Consider the following 13873-nt stretch of genomic DNA (forward strand, 5'->3'; position numbering starts at 1 on the left):
CAACTTCACTCTGAAATTACTTGAACCTTTCAATAATTTAGACTTGTGTTTCATCAAGTAAATATACTCAACATCTACTCAAATCATCTGTGAAGTAAGAACATAACGATATCCACTGCATGCCTCAGCACTCATTGGACTGCACACATCAAAATGTGTTACTTCCAACAAGTTGCTTTCTTGTTCCATCTTACTGAAAACGAGGCTTTTCAGTCATCTTGCCCATGTGGTATGATTTGCATGTCTCAAGTGATTCAAAATCAAGTGAGTCCAAATGATCCATCTGCATGGAGTTTCTTCATGCGTACATACCAATAGACATGGTTCACATGTCTCAAACTTTTCAAAAAACGAGTGAGTCCAAAGATCCATCAACATGGAGCTTCTTCATGCGTTTTATACCAATATGACTTACATGGCAGTGCCACAAGTAGGTGGTACTATCATTACTATCTTATATCTTTTCGCATGAACATGTGTATCACTACAATCGAGATTCAATAAACCATTCATTTTAGGTGCAAGACCATTGAAGGTATTATTGAAATAAACAGAGTAACCATTATTCTCCTTAAATGAATAAACGTATTTCGATAGACATAATCCAATCATGTCTATTCTCAACGCAAACACCAAATAACAATTATTTAGGTTTAACACCGATCCCAATGGTAGAGGGAGCGTGCGATGTTTGGTCACATCAACCTTGGAAATACTTCCAACACATATCATCACCTCGCCTTTAGCTAGTCTCCGTTTATTCCGTAGCCTTTTATTTCGAGTTACTAACACTTAGCAACCGAACTGGTATCTATTACCATGGTGCTACTAGGAGTACTAGTAGAGTACACATTAATATAATTTATATCCAATATACTTCTGTCGACCTTGCCTGCCTTCTTATCTACCAAGTATCTAGGGTAATTATGCTCTAGTGACCTTTCCCCTTATTACAGAAGCACTTAGTCTCAGGTTTGGGTTCAACCTTGGGTTTCTTCACTAGAGAAGCAGCTGATTTGCCGTTTCATGAAGTATCCCTTCTTGCCCTTGCCCTTCTTGAAACTAGTGGTTTCACTAACCATCAACAATTGATGCTACTTCTTGATTTCTACTTTCGCGGTGTCAAACATTGCGAATATTTCAAGGATCATCATATCTATCCCTGATATGTTATAGTTCATCATGAAGCTTAGTAGCTTGGTGGCAATAACTTTGGAGAAACATCACTATCTCATCTGGAAGATTAACTCCCACTCGATTCAAGTGATTGTTGTACCCAGACAATCTGAGTACAAGCTCAACAATTGAGCTTTTCTCCCTCAGTTTGTAGGCTAAGAAACTCGTCAAAGGTCTCATACCTCTTGACGCGGGCACGAGCCTAAAATCCCAATTTCAGCCCTTGGAACATCTCATATGTTCCGCGACGTTTCAAAAAAACGTCTTCGGCGCCACAATTCTAAACCGTTTAACATTAATGAACTATCATGTAGTCATCAAAATGTGTATGTCAGATGTTCGCAACATCCACAGACGACGTTCGAGGTTCAGCACACCGACCGGTGCATTAAGGACATAAGCCTTCTGTGCTGCAATGAGGACAATCCTTAGTTTACGGACCCAGTCCGCATAATTGCTACTATCAACTTTCAACTATATTTTCTCTAGGAACATATCTAAACAATAGAACTAAAACGCGAGCTTACGACATAATTTGTAAAGACCTTTTTGACTATGTTCATGATAATTAAGTTCATCTAATCACATTATTTGATGAACTCCCACTCAGATAGACATCCCTCTAGTCATCTAAGTGATACATGATCCGAGTCAACTAGGCCGTGTCCGATCATCACGTGAGACATACTAGTCATCATCGGTGAACATCTTCATGTTGATCGTATCTACTATACGACTCATGTTCGACCTTTCGATCTCTTGTGTTCCGAGGCCATGTCTGTACATGCTAGGCTCGTCAAGTCAACCTAAGTGTTTCGCGTGTGTAAATCTGGCTTACACCCGTTGTATGTGAACGTTAGAATCTATCACACCCGATCATCACGTGGTGCTTCGAAGCAACGATCTTTCGCAACGGTGCACAGTTAGGGGGAACACTTTCTTGAAATTATTATGAGGGATCATCTTATTTACTACCGTCATTGTAAGCAAATAAGATGCATAAACATGATAAACATCACATGCAATCAAATAGTGACATGATATGGCCAATATCATTTTGGTCCTTTTGATCTCCATTTCGGGGCTCCAAGATCATCATCGTCACCAGCATGACACCATGATCTCCATCATCATGATCTCCATCATCGTGTCTCCACGAAGTTGTCTCGCCAACTATTACTTCTACTACTATGGCTAACGGTTTAGCAATGAAGTAAAGTAATTACATAGCGTTATTCAGTGACACGCAGGTCATACAATAAATAAAGACAACTCCTATGGCTCCTGCCGTTTGTCATACTCATCGACATGCAAGTCGTGATTCCTATTACAAGAATATGATCAATCTCATACATCACATATATTTCATTCATCACATCCTTTTGGCCATATCACATCACGCGACATATGCTGCAAAAACAAGTTAGACGTCCTCTAATTTGTTGTTGCAAGTTTTTACGTGGCTGCTATAGGTTTCTAGCAAGAACGTTTCTTACCTACGCCAAAACCACAACCCGATATGCCAATTGCTATTTACCCTTCATAAGGACCCTTTTCATTGAATCTGATCCGACTAAAGTGGGAGAGACTGGCACCCGCTAGCCACCTTATGCAACAAGTGCATGTCAGTCAGTGGAACCTGTCTCACGTAAGTGTACATGTAAGGTCGGTCCGGGCCGCTTCATCCCACAATACCGTCGAAACAAGATAGGACTAGTAACGGTAAGCATATTGAACAAAATCAACGCCCACAACAACTTGTGTTCTACTCATGCATAGAATCTACGCAATAAACCTGGCTCTGATACCACTGTTGGGGAACGTAGCAGACATTCAAAATTTTCTACGCATCACCAAGATCAATCTATGGAGAGACTAGCAACGTGAGAGAGAGGGAGTGCATCTTCATACCCTTGAAGATCGCTAAGCGGAAGCGTTGCAAGAACGCAGTCGATGGAGTCGCACATGAAGCGATTCAGATCACGGCCGAATCCGATCTAAGCACCGAAGAATGGTGCCTCCGCGTTCAACACACGTACAGCCCGGGGACATCTCCTCCTTCTTGATCCAGCAAGGGGAGAGGAGAAGTTGAGGGAAAACTCCGACAGCACGACGGCATGGTGGTGATGGAGCTCGTGGTTCTCCAGCAGGGCTTCGCCAAGCACTACAGAGGAGGAGGAGGTGTTGGAGGAGGGAGAGGGCTGCGCCAGGGGAAGGGTGCGGCTGCCCTCTCTCTCACTCACTATATATAGGGGGAAGGGAGGAGGGGGAGGCACCCTAGGGTTCCCTAGGGGAGGGGCGGCGGCCATAGGGGAAACCCTAGATGGGTTTTGGCGCCCCCACCCCCTAGGAAACTTGCCCCCCAAGCCGGGAGGGGCAGCTGCCCTAGGGGTGGCGCCCCCACATTTCCTGGTTACGTGAGATGGGGTGGGAGGGGCGCTCAGCCCCTTAGTGGGCTGATGTGCCCTCTCCCCTTGGCCCATAAGCCCCCCCAACGCTTGCCGGGGCCTTCGAAACCCCTTTCGGACACGCTGGTCATCACCTGGTACCCCCCAGAACAAATCCGGACTCCAATACCCTTCGTCCAATATACCAATCTTCACCTCTGGACCATTCCGGAGCTCCTCGTCATGTCTGGGATCTCATCTAGGACTCCGAACAACCTTCGGTAACCACATACTATTTCTCATAACAACTCTAGCGTCACCGAACCTTAAGTGTGTAGACCCTACAGGTTCGGGAACCATGTAGACATGACCGAGACGTTCTCCGGTCAATAACCAACAGCGGGATCTGGATACCCATGTTGGATCAAACATGTTCCACGATGATCTCATCGGATGAACCACGATGTCAAGGATTCAAGCAATCCCGTATGCAATTCTCTTTATCAATTGGTATGTTACTTGCCCGAGATTCGATCGTTAGTATCCCAATACCTTGTTCAATCTTGTTACCGGCAAGTCACTTTACTTGTTCCGTAATGCATGATCCCGTGACTAACTACTTAGTCACATTGAGCTCATTATGATGATGCATTACCGAGTGGGCCCAGAGATACCTCTCCGTCTCACGGAGTGACAAATTCCAGTCTCGATTCGTGCCAACCCAACATACACTTTTGGAGATACCCTTAGTGCACCTTTATAGCCACCCAGTTACGTTGTGACGTTTGGCACACCCAAAGCATTCCTACGGTATCCGGGAGTTGCACAATCTCATGGTGTAAGGAGATGATACTTGACATTAGAAAAGCTTTTAGCAAATGAACTACACGATCTTGTGCTATGATTAGGATTGGGTCTTGTCCATCACATCATTCTCCTAATGATGTTATCCTGTTATCAATGACATCCAATGTCCATGGTTAGGAAACCATGACCATCTGTTGATCAACGAGCTAGTCAACTAGAGGCTCACTAGGGACATGTTGTGGTCTATGTATTCACACATGTATTGCGGTTTCGGGTCAATACAATTATAGCATGAATAATAGACAATTATCATGAACAAGGAAATACAATAATAACCATTTTATTATTGCCTCTAGGGCATATTTCCAACAGGTGCGCCTTCCTATGCGACAGAGGGTGGCGCCCCCTGAACGGACGCGAGTCCTGATGCAACGCCTCCGGTGGTGCTTGCCTCATGAGGGTTTGTGCTAGGTGAAGCCTTCTTCTTCTTGGGGACCACCTCGGGAGGTCTTCCGCTCCTGTGATCAGGGTCTTCGATTGCCGTGGCTTGAAAAGCATGCTCAAGAGAACACACTGCATCCCTCTCCTCACAAGTCACCGTAATGACTCCAGCGCTTCCTAGCATCTTGAGGACATTGTAGCCGTGATGAGTCACTGCCAAGAACTTGGCAAGGGCTGGGTACCCGAGGATGGCATTGTATGGCAGGCGAATGTGGGTGACATCAAAGTCAATGAGCTCGGTGTGGTAGTTGTTGCGCTGCCCAAAGGTGACAGGAAGGTGAACTTGCCCTATTGGAACGGTGGAACCATCAGTGACTCCTGAGAAAGGCTTGGTTGGCTGAAGCTGATCGTATGGCACTTGGAGATTGTTGAATGTCTCGACGGACAGGACGTTGAGTCCCGCTCCGCCATCGATGAGGGTCCTGGTGACTTGCACATTGCTGATGACTGGGGAGCAAAGCATCGGGAGGACTCCGGTCGTGGCTGCGCACTTGAGCTGGTCCGCTGAGCTGAACGTGATAGCGCATGCTGACCACCTGAGAGGGCGCGTGGCCTCATGCTTGGGGAGGACTGCATTCACCTCACGAGCAAACTGTTTGAAGATGCGCTGAGAGGCTGGGGCCTAAGCGCCGCCCAGGATGCAACCGATTGCGCGAGGCTCCTGGAAGCCCCCAGCCCCTTCGTCCTGATGATGGTCTTCATTCCTCCTCGGCGGTGGTGGCAAAGGAGGGAGGCCTGCGTTGCCTTGAGGGCGATCCTCATGAGGCTGATCCCTCCATCCTTCCTCGCGAGGCTGGTCCTGCCAGCGGTCCTCGCGGGGTCGGTCACGCCACCCTTGGCGAGGGCCACGGTCTTCCCATCGTCCTCCACCTCTTCCTCCTCCTCGGCCATAACCCTGATCGTTGCGCTCGGGGCATCGGCCGATACGCCCATCTCAGACAGCCCTGAGCTCTTGGCATTCGTTGGTGTTGTGGGTGTGGAGGTCGTGGTACACGCAGTACCGGCTGCCCTTGGATGACTCAGGCTGATCCCTGCCTCGCTTGGTGTCTGGCTCTGCTGCAAGCACAGCAGCCCCCTTGCGCTTTACGTCCTTGACCTTGGGCTTCTTCTCTTCTGGATCGGCAGCCGGAAGCTCGAGGAGGGAGAGGCGCCCTTCATCATCCCTGGCGCACTTGGTCGCCAAGTTGAACAGCTCCAGGGATGTGCACAGGTCTTCATGGATTGCTAGCTCCTCTTTCATCTTGATGTCACGCACGCCGTCAGAGAAGGCTGAGATGATGGCTTCCTCAGTCACCCTGGGGATCTTGAGGCGAGCGTTGTTGAAGTGCTGGATGTACTTCTGCAGGGTCTCTCCTGGCTGTTGCTTGATGTGGCACAGGTCGCTCATGGCCGGGGGACGGTCGCGAGTGCCTTGGAAGTTGGCGATGAAGCGAGTGCGCATCTCGTCCCAGGAGGAGATCGTGCTGGGAGCTAGGTTCAGGAGCCAGGTGCGGGCACCGTCCTTGAAAGCCATGGGAAACCAGTTCGCCATGACCTTCTCGTCCCCGTTGGCGGCTTCGGTGCCCGCTGTAGGAACTCCGCGAGGTCGGCAGTACCGTCATAGCGAGGAGGCAGGTACGTCTTGAACTTGCCGGGCCATGCGACGCTACGCAGCTCGGCGGTGAAGGCATGGCAGCCTGCAGTGGCCACAGGAGGCCTTTGGTGACGAAGGGCTTGATCTTGGAGGTCTCCGCACGCTGCTGCCAGGAGCAGCGCGGGGTCTTGGTGCGCTAGAGCAGGAGCGCGGTCATGACGTGCCGGTGCGGGGAGCACACGGGCAGCTTCTTAGGGACGTGGGATCTCTTGGCAGCTCTTTTCTTGTTGCGCGGGCACCGGACGCGGTGGGTCTTGTCCCGGGGCCACACACCGTGGAGCCAAGGCGCCTTCTTGGGGAGGAGGTGGCGGAGGCACCTCCTGATCCATGCCTCCTGTGCAGGATGGAGGGCGAGGCAGAGAGAGAGAGGGCATAGGAGAGCCCCCTGCAGCCCTGACGAGCTCGGTGATGCGGGCGAGCCAGTCCTCGTAGAGGTCGTCGACGTGACGGTAGTGCAGGAGCTCTCGCGCCAGGAGCAGCGCGGCATGCACGTCCGCGGGGGCGCAACGGGCGTGGGATGATGAACCGGCTAGAGTCAGCGATGGGGTGGTGGTGCGGCCTTCTTGCCGCACTGAAGGATGCAGGGATGAGGCCTGCTGCTCGTTCCCCACCGGGCCGGTGGCGGTGTTGGCGGCAGGCGACGGGGAACGATGGGGGCATCCGCCGACGGGTGCCGTCTGGGTGATGCGGGTAGCGAGAGCAGCCCGACGCTCGACGCGAGCCCGACGAGCGTCAACCATGGATACGACGGAAGATCACACACGCCCAGCGGAAGAAAGATTCCGGCGCACCCCTACCTGGCGCGCCAAATGTCAGATTTTGGGTTCCGGCAGACCCTTGAGGTTCAAACACTGGGGTGCGCGCGAAGATCTCTCCCCTACCGGCTCACGTATCAAAGTCTCGCAAAGGATCTAGGCTAAAAAGAAGAACACACAAGGGACACGAGATTTATACAGGTTCGGGCCACCATTGTGGTGTAATACCCTACTCCAGTTTGTGGTGTGGTGGATTGCCTCAGGGGCTGATGATGAACAATACAAAGGGGGAACAGCCTCGCGAGGGGCTGTTCTTGAGCTGGTGCGATGAACTGTTTGGGAGAGTTCAGTCGCCTCTTGGATACCTACCCTGCTTCTAGCTCTCGATGCCTCTACTCTGTGGTGGCTAGTCCTATTTATAGAGGGAAGCCCTGGGCCTCTTCCCAAATATTGAGCGGGAAGGGCGCCAACATCTGGCCATTTTGAAGGGGGACATCTAGTACACTTATCCTGACTAAAGTTGGTCTTCGGCTGCCAAAGGCTCTGACGATGACGTCGTCCTGGGCTCCATGATGACCTCCTTCCTGCCGCTCTGTTGGTCTTGGTCTTGTTGCACCAAAACGGTAACCTTTTCCTGATGCCTTGGCCTGTGCTTTCCCTCTTTGCACCGAAGGGGAAACAAGGACACTGCGCAGGCCGGCACCCGCCTGGCGCCCGCCTGGTCTCGATCGTCATGGCTTGCATCACGGGCTCCTCACGAGGTGCCCTGCCTTGATCTCTCCGCCTCCTCGCGAGCCTGCCTGATGAGGCTGCGCCTGAGGAAGCTTCTGTCGTCCGCCCCGCGAGGCTTGGACCCTCGCGAGGGTCGTGAGCTCCAGTCGATGAAGATGGGCCGCACTGGGCCCCCTACTTCAGCCACGCCGCAGGCCGCAGACAGGCAAGTCTGGGGACCCCCGTTCCCAGAACGCCGACAGGGACGACTGCCTCTACGGCCAAGGCTTGGCGCCCTGTCGGAGTCGGTTGCCCCATGACAGGCTCGACGTCCACGACAACATCTTCGCAAGCGGCTCCAGGGAGCTCCATGGGGAAGTACTCGCCGGGGCCTGATTTCCTCCGCTTGTTCCGCTCTGTTGATGGTTCAACAGATGGTTGAGTTAACCGAAGCACAAAAGTACCTGGTTCCACAGGTAGCTTGAGGGCAGCATGCTTCGACAGGTAGTCGATGATGTCGTTCTCCAGTCGAGGGACATGCTCTGCCTGTATACCATCAAAGCGCTCCTCCAGTTTCCTCACCTCATCCACGTAGGCTTCCATCAACGGGCTTTGATAATCCTTGTTGACCTGCCTGACGACAAGCTGTGAATCACCACTAACGATGAGCTTCTTGACCCCGAGGTCTGCCGCGATCCTGAGACCGACAAGCAATCCCTCTTATTCAGCAGTGTTGTTCGTTGACATTTCCCTAGGGAAGTGCATCTGGATCACGTACTTGAGGTGCTCTCCGGTGGGTGCGACGAGCAGCACACTAGCACCGGCGCCTTGTAGCAAAAAAGCCCTGTCAAAGTACATAACCCAGTTGCGACTTGTTTCCTTGCCGGGAAGAGTGGTCTCCTGGATCTCTTCGTCGGGCGTCGAGGTCCATTCTGCAATGAACTCCGCCAAGACTCTGCTCTGGATCGTCGAGGTTCTTTCAAGCTTCAAACCAAAACTCGACAGCTCTAAGGCCCATTCCACAATCCTCCCCGTTGCATTTGGGTTATGCAGTATCCGTTGCAACGGGAGGCGGGTGACGACGGTGATTTCGTGTGCTTGGAAGTAATGACGCAGCTTCCTCGAGGCCATAAGGAGGCCGAAGAGCAATTTCTGCACACCGGAGTACCTTGACCTAGCCCCCTACAAGAGGGAGCTAACGAAGTAAACCGGGTGCTGCATCATCTTTTTCTTCTGCACCACTTCACTTGGTTGCGTCGGCCCTGTCGCGCTGGTGTCGGACCTTGCCAAGGGCCCAGCCTTGCCGAGACCAGGCCCTGCCGGGGGGAGTTCTGGCTCATGATCCGTTGAGTCTGCCGTTGCCGCTGCCCCTTCGTCGACCTCCCTCCGCGCCACCAGTGCGGCGCTAACCACTTGATTCGTCGCTGCTAGATACAACAACAGCGGCTCTTCTGGCTTAGGCGCAACCAGTATTGGCATGGAGGAGAGGTACTTCTTTAAATCCTGTAATGCTGCCTCGGCCTCCGGGGTCCATTCAATTGGGCCCGCCTTTTTCAAGATTTTGAAAAAGGGAAGGGCACGCTCAGCGGACTTGGAGATGAATCTGCTCATGGCGGCGATGCAGCCAATGAGCCGACACATATCCTTGATCCGCTTAGGTGCCTCAATCTGCTCAATGGCCTTAATCTTGTCCGGGTTCGCCTCAATCCCATGCTGCGACATAAAGAACCCGAGAAGCTTGCCGGACGGGACACCGAAGACACACTTCTCTGGGTTCAGATTGAGGTTGATCTTGCACAGGTTTGCAAATGTTTCTTCCAGATCTTGCACAAGTGTTGCCTTGTCCTTGGTTTTGACCACTATGTCATCCATATAAGCTTCCATATTTCTATGTAGCTGAGGCTCAAAACCAATTTGGATTGCTCTTGCAAAGGTCGAGCCAGCACTCTTCAACGCGAAAGGCATCCGTAAAAAGCAGTACGTACCACATGGGGTGATGAATGATGTCTTCTCTTCATCTTCTCTCATCGTGAAAATCTGATGGTATCCCGAGTAGGCGTCGAGGAATGATAACAGGTCACACCCGGCCGTGGAGTCAACAATCTGGTTGATGCGCGGCAACAGGAAAGTGTCTTTTGGACAAGCCTTATTGATATCTGTGTAATCAATACACAGCTTCAACTTCCCGTTTGCCTTGCGCACTACCACCGGATTGGCCAACCACGTCGGATGGAGTACCCCTCTTACCAAGCTTGCCGCTTACAGGTTTCTGATCTCTTCCGTGATGAACTCCTGCCTCTCCAAAGCTTGCTTCCTGACCTTCTGCTTGATGGGCCACGCATGAGGACAGACAGCAAGATGGTGCTCAATCACTTCCCTCGGAATGCCGGGAATGTCAGATGCCTGCCATGCAAACACATCGACGTTCGCCCACAGGAAAGTTATGAGCTCGCCTTCCAATTTGCTATCGAGGGTGGAGCTTATGGTAAAAGCCCCTCCCGTGCCATCCTCCTTGATGGACACCTTCTTGGTCTCTGGTGGTGCAGATCTGGATTTCTTGCTCTTGCCGATGGAGCTCTCTGGCACGTCCTCGACAGGAGCACAACACTCCGGAGAGGTGCGCTTGCCGGAGTGGGTGCGAGAGATCTCACCGGTCTTCTTCCCTCCCCGGGCTTCAGCAGCAGGAGCAAGTGCCTTGGTGGCAGCTGCTGCAACTGCTTCCCGGTAGAGTTGGTCAGCACAGATCAGCGCATCCTTCTTGTCGGAGGGGACCGTGATGATGTTCATCGGCCCAGGCATCTTCAGCGTGTTGTAGGCATAATGTGACGCCGCCATGAACTTGGCCAGTACCGGGCGGCCGAGGATCCTGTTGTAGGGCAAGGGGATCTCGCCCACATCAAAGACAATCCTCTCCGTCCTGCAGTTCAATTCGCCTCCAAACGTCATGGCAGTGTGAACTTTCCCTTCAGCTGACTCCATCCTAGGTTGACCCCTTGAAATGTGCTCGTATCTTCGAGGTCTCCATCAGGAATCTGCAGCCTTTTGACCACAACAGGCTAGATCAATTTCAGACCGGCCCCGCCGTCAACTAGCATCTTCGTCACCTTGAGGTTGCGGATCATTGGTGAAACCAACAATGGCAAACAACCGATCGTAGTAGTGCGATCAGGGTGGTCCTCGGTGTCAAAGATGATAGGCGTGCTAGACCACTTCAGTGGCTTCCGCTCGTCGAGCGATGGCTCCACTGCTGTGATCTCACGCACCTATTGCTTGAGCTGGCGGTGAGAGGTGTGCAGCGAGGCGCCACCGTCGATGCACATGGCCTCTGTAGATTTCTAGAACTCGTGGTCGCCGGATTCGTTGTCCTTGTCATGATAATTGTCTTCCTGCTTTTTGTCGCGGCCCTGGGCAGGGCTCCCTTGCTGGTTATCCTTGCCGCAGCGGCCTCCTTGGCCGCCACACTTCTTGTCGGATCCTTCAGCACCGTCCTGGCCCTTCTCCTTGTCCCGCCTCTCATACTCGGCTTTTTGCTTCTCAGCAAGCAGCTCAACTTGTCGGCAGTTTTGGAGATCGTGTCCCTTGGTGCGGTGGATCTTGCAATACTGCTTGTTGGAGCTTCCTGGCTTGTCGGCAGCCGCCAAGGCCCGGCAAGCGGCACACCCGGCAACTTCCTTGCCGGGGTCGCTCGCCTTGGCCTTCTTGGTGGTACAGGTGTCGTCAGACCCCTCGATGGCAAGCATAGTCTTGCCCTTGTGCTTTCTGTTACGGCGCTGACCCTTCTTCGTCGGGGTAGCGGTGTCGTCGTCCGTGGAGTCGGTTTCCGCACCGGCGTCCTCGCCGGGGTACTTCCTCCCCTCTTCAGCACGAGCGCACCTATCGGCCAGAAAATAAAGTTCGGCCACATCCTTGACCTTGTTCATCGCTAGTTCCTCATGCATCTTGCGGTTACGCACATTCTGATGGAATGCGCTGATCACGGTGGCAGGTTGAACGTCTGGGATGTTGTGCTGCACCCGGCTGAACCTCTGAATATACTTGCGCAGGTTTTCACCTTCCTTTTGGGGGATGATATGCAAATCGCTTGCTTGGACATGGGATTGATGGCCTCCAGTGAAGGCACCAACAAACTCATGACACAGATCCGACCAAGAAGAAATGGAATCCACTGGCAAGTGCATCAACCATGACATAACATTGGGCTTGAGTGCCAATAGGAAGTAATTGGCAAGAACCTTATCATCGCGGGCTCCAGCAGCTTGCATCGCAATGGTGTAGATGCTGATGAACTCCGATGGGTGGGTCTTGCTGTTGTACTTCTCGCTAACATCGGGCTTGAATGTGCGGTGGGAGGGCCACTGGATCTACCGCAACTCACAGGAAAAGGCTGGGCAACCCACCTCGTAAGGTAGGCCACTTTAGCCTAACGGTGCCCGGTGGTCCATAGTGGGCCCTGCCCGCCTATCTGACTAGTGGCGCACATCATGCCGTCGCTTGATGGTGGTTTGTGCATCTTCAAGGGATCGCTCCCGAAGAACTTGATGCTGATCGCGGTGGATCCGCGGATCGGACGATGCTATGGAATTATTATCACAAGCGTCATCACGATGGATCGATACCCGTAGTAGCTGGCGTGGGGGAGGAGAGTGCATCGTGGCTGCATCACCGCCGGCCCTTCCACCGTTGGCATGCGGTGGCTCAACGGAGCGGCGACCTACGGGCCCTGCTGGTCGCAGCTCATCTCTGTTGGCGATGCCGACGAGGCTCCGGACGGTGGCTCTCCACTCGTCGAGCTTCTCCGCCACAGGAGGAAAGTCGAGGAGCGGCTCCGCTCGCCAAAGCTTCAGCTCGCGTGGGCGATGGCGAGAGCTGCGTGGATCGTGACGCGCTTTGACTTTTAACCACGTTAGAAGGAGCTCTATCACGGCCATATGGCAGTACGCCATTTTCGCCAGTACTTTGGCGTGCATGCTGACCTCCCTCGTCTTGTGAAGGGTGCAATAGACTCTTCCCAGGTCGGCGCCCGGGGTCACCAGCATGGTGACGCTGCTCGTCGCGCACGACTTGGGAAGAGCGCGTCGTGGGCGCCGGCGCAGGCGTCTTGGAGGTCGCCGCGCCGCTGGTGGGTGGCATGGCGCCGCCCCTGGAGGGCCCCGTGCTGCCTGCGGGGGCCCCAACTCCGTCTCTGGAATTTGTGGTGTGCGGCCCGTCGTCTTGTGCATGAACGACGCCGCTCGCCAGGTCCGGACTGCCAGGGCGATGTGGGTGTTCGTGGGTCACGCCTCGGGTTCTGTCCGCGACCGACCGCTACTAGCCCGCACTGGTACGGGCAGTCCGGCTTCGGATGAACCGATTGCCGTCATGGTCTTCCTCTTGGGAGCCATGGTGACGAAGAGCTGCTGGACTAGCTGCTAGACCAAATTCTCACAACTGCGCCCCCGACCTGGCGTGCCAAAGATGTCGGTGAGAACGACACCTATGGGATCAACGGGATCCCTATTGTGGCCGGCGAGCGCGGGGTTGTGAGAAGAGCAGGTCTAAGAGCCAGCACAAAGGTCGTTTACCTAGGTTCGGGCCGCGGAGATTGCGTAATACCCTAGTCCTACTTTGGGTATATATCAGTGTTCTTAAGCTAGCTATCAAGCGTGACTTGTTCAAAGAGCCAAATCCCTCTCTAGTACACCTCGGACCTCCTTTTATAATCGAAGGAGGCGCTACAGTGGCACACAGGAGGTGGAAAGGGTACAATGTACAAGCATATCGCTTGTTATTATGGGACAAGGCACATTAAATGCGCCCCTGAGGTGTCCTCTCGCTTTACTGACGCTTTTCCTTGCTCCAACACGCGTCCAGGCCAGCATGGCGGGCGGTGCCATGTAGGCCGACAGGCTGCTAAGGTGGCGTGG

This window comes from Triticum dicoccoides, chromosome 7B (genome assembly GCF_002162155.2).
Source record: "Triticum dicoccoides isolate Atlit2015 ecotype Zavitan chromosome 7B, WEW_v2.0, whole genome shotgun sequence".
Classification (NCBI taxonomy): Eukaryota; Viridiplantae; Streptophyta; class Magnoliopsida; order Poales; family Poaceae; genus Triticum; species Triticum dicoccoides.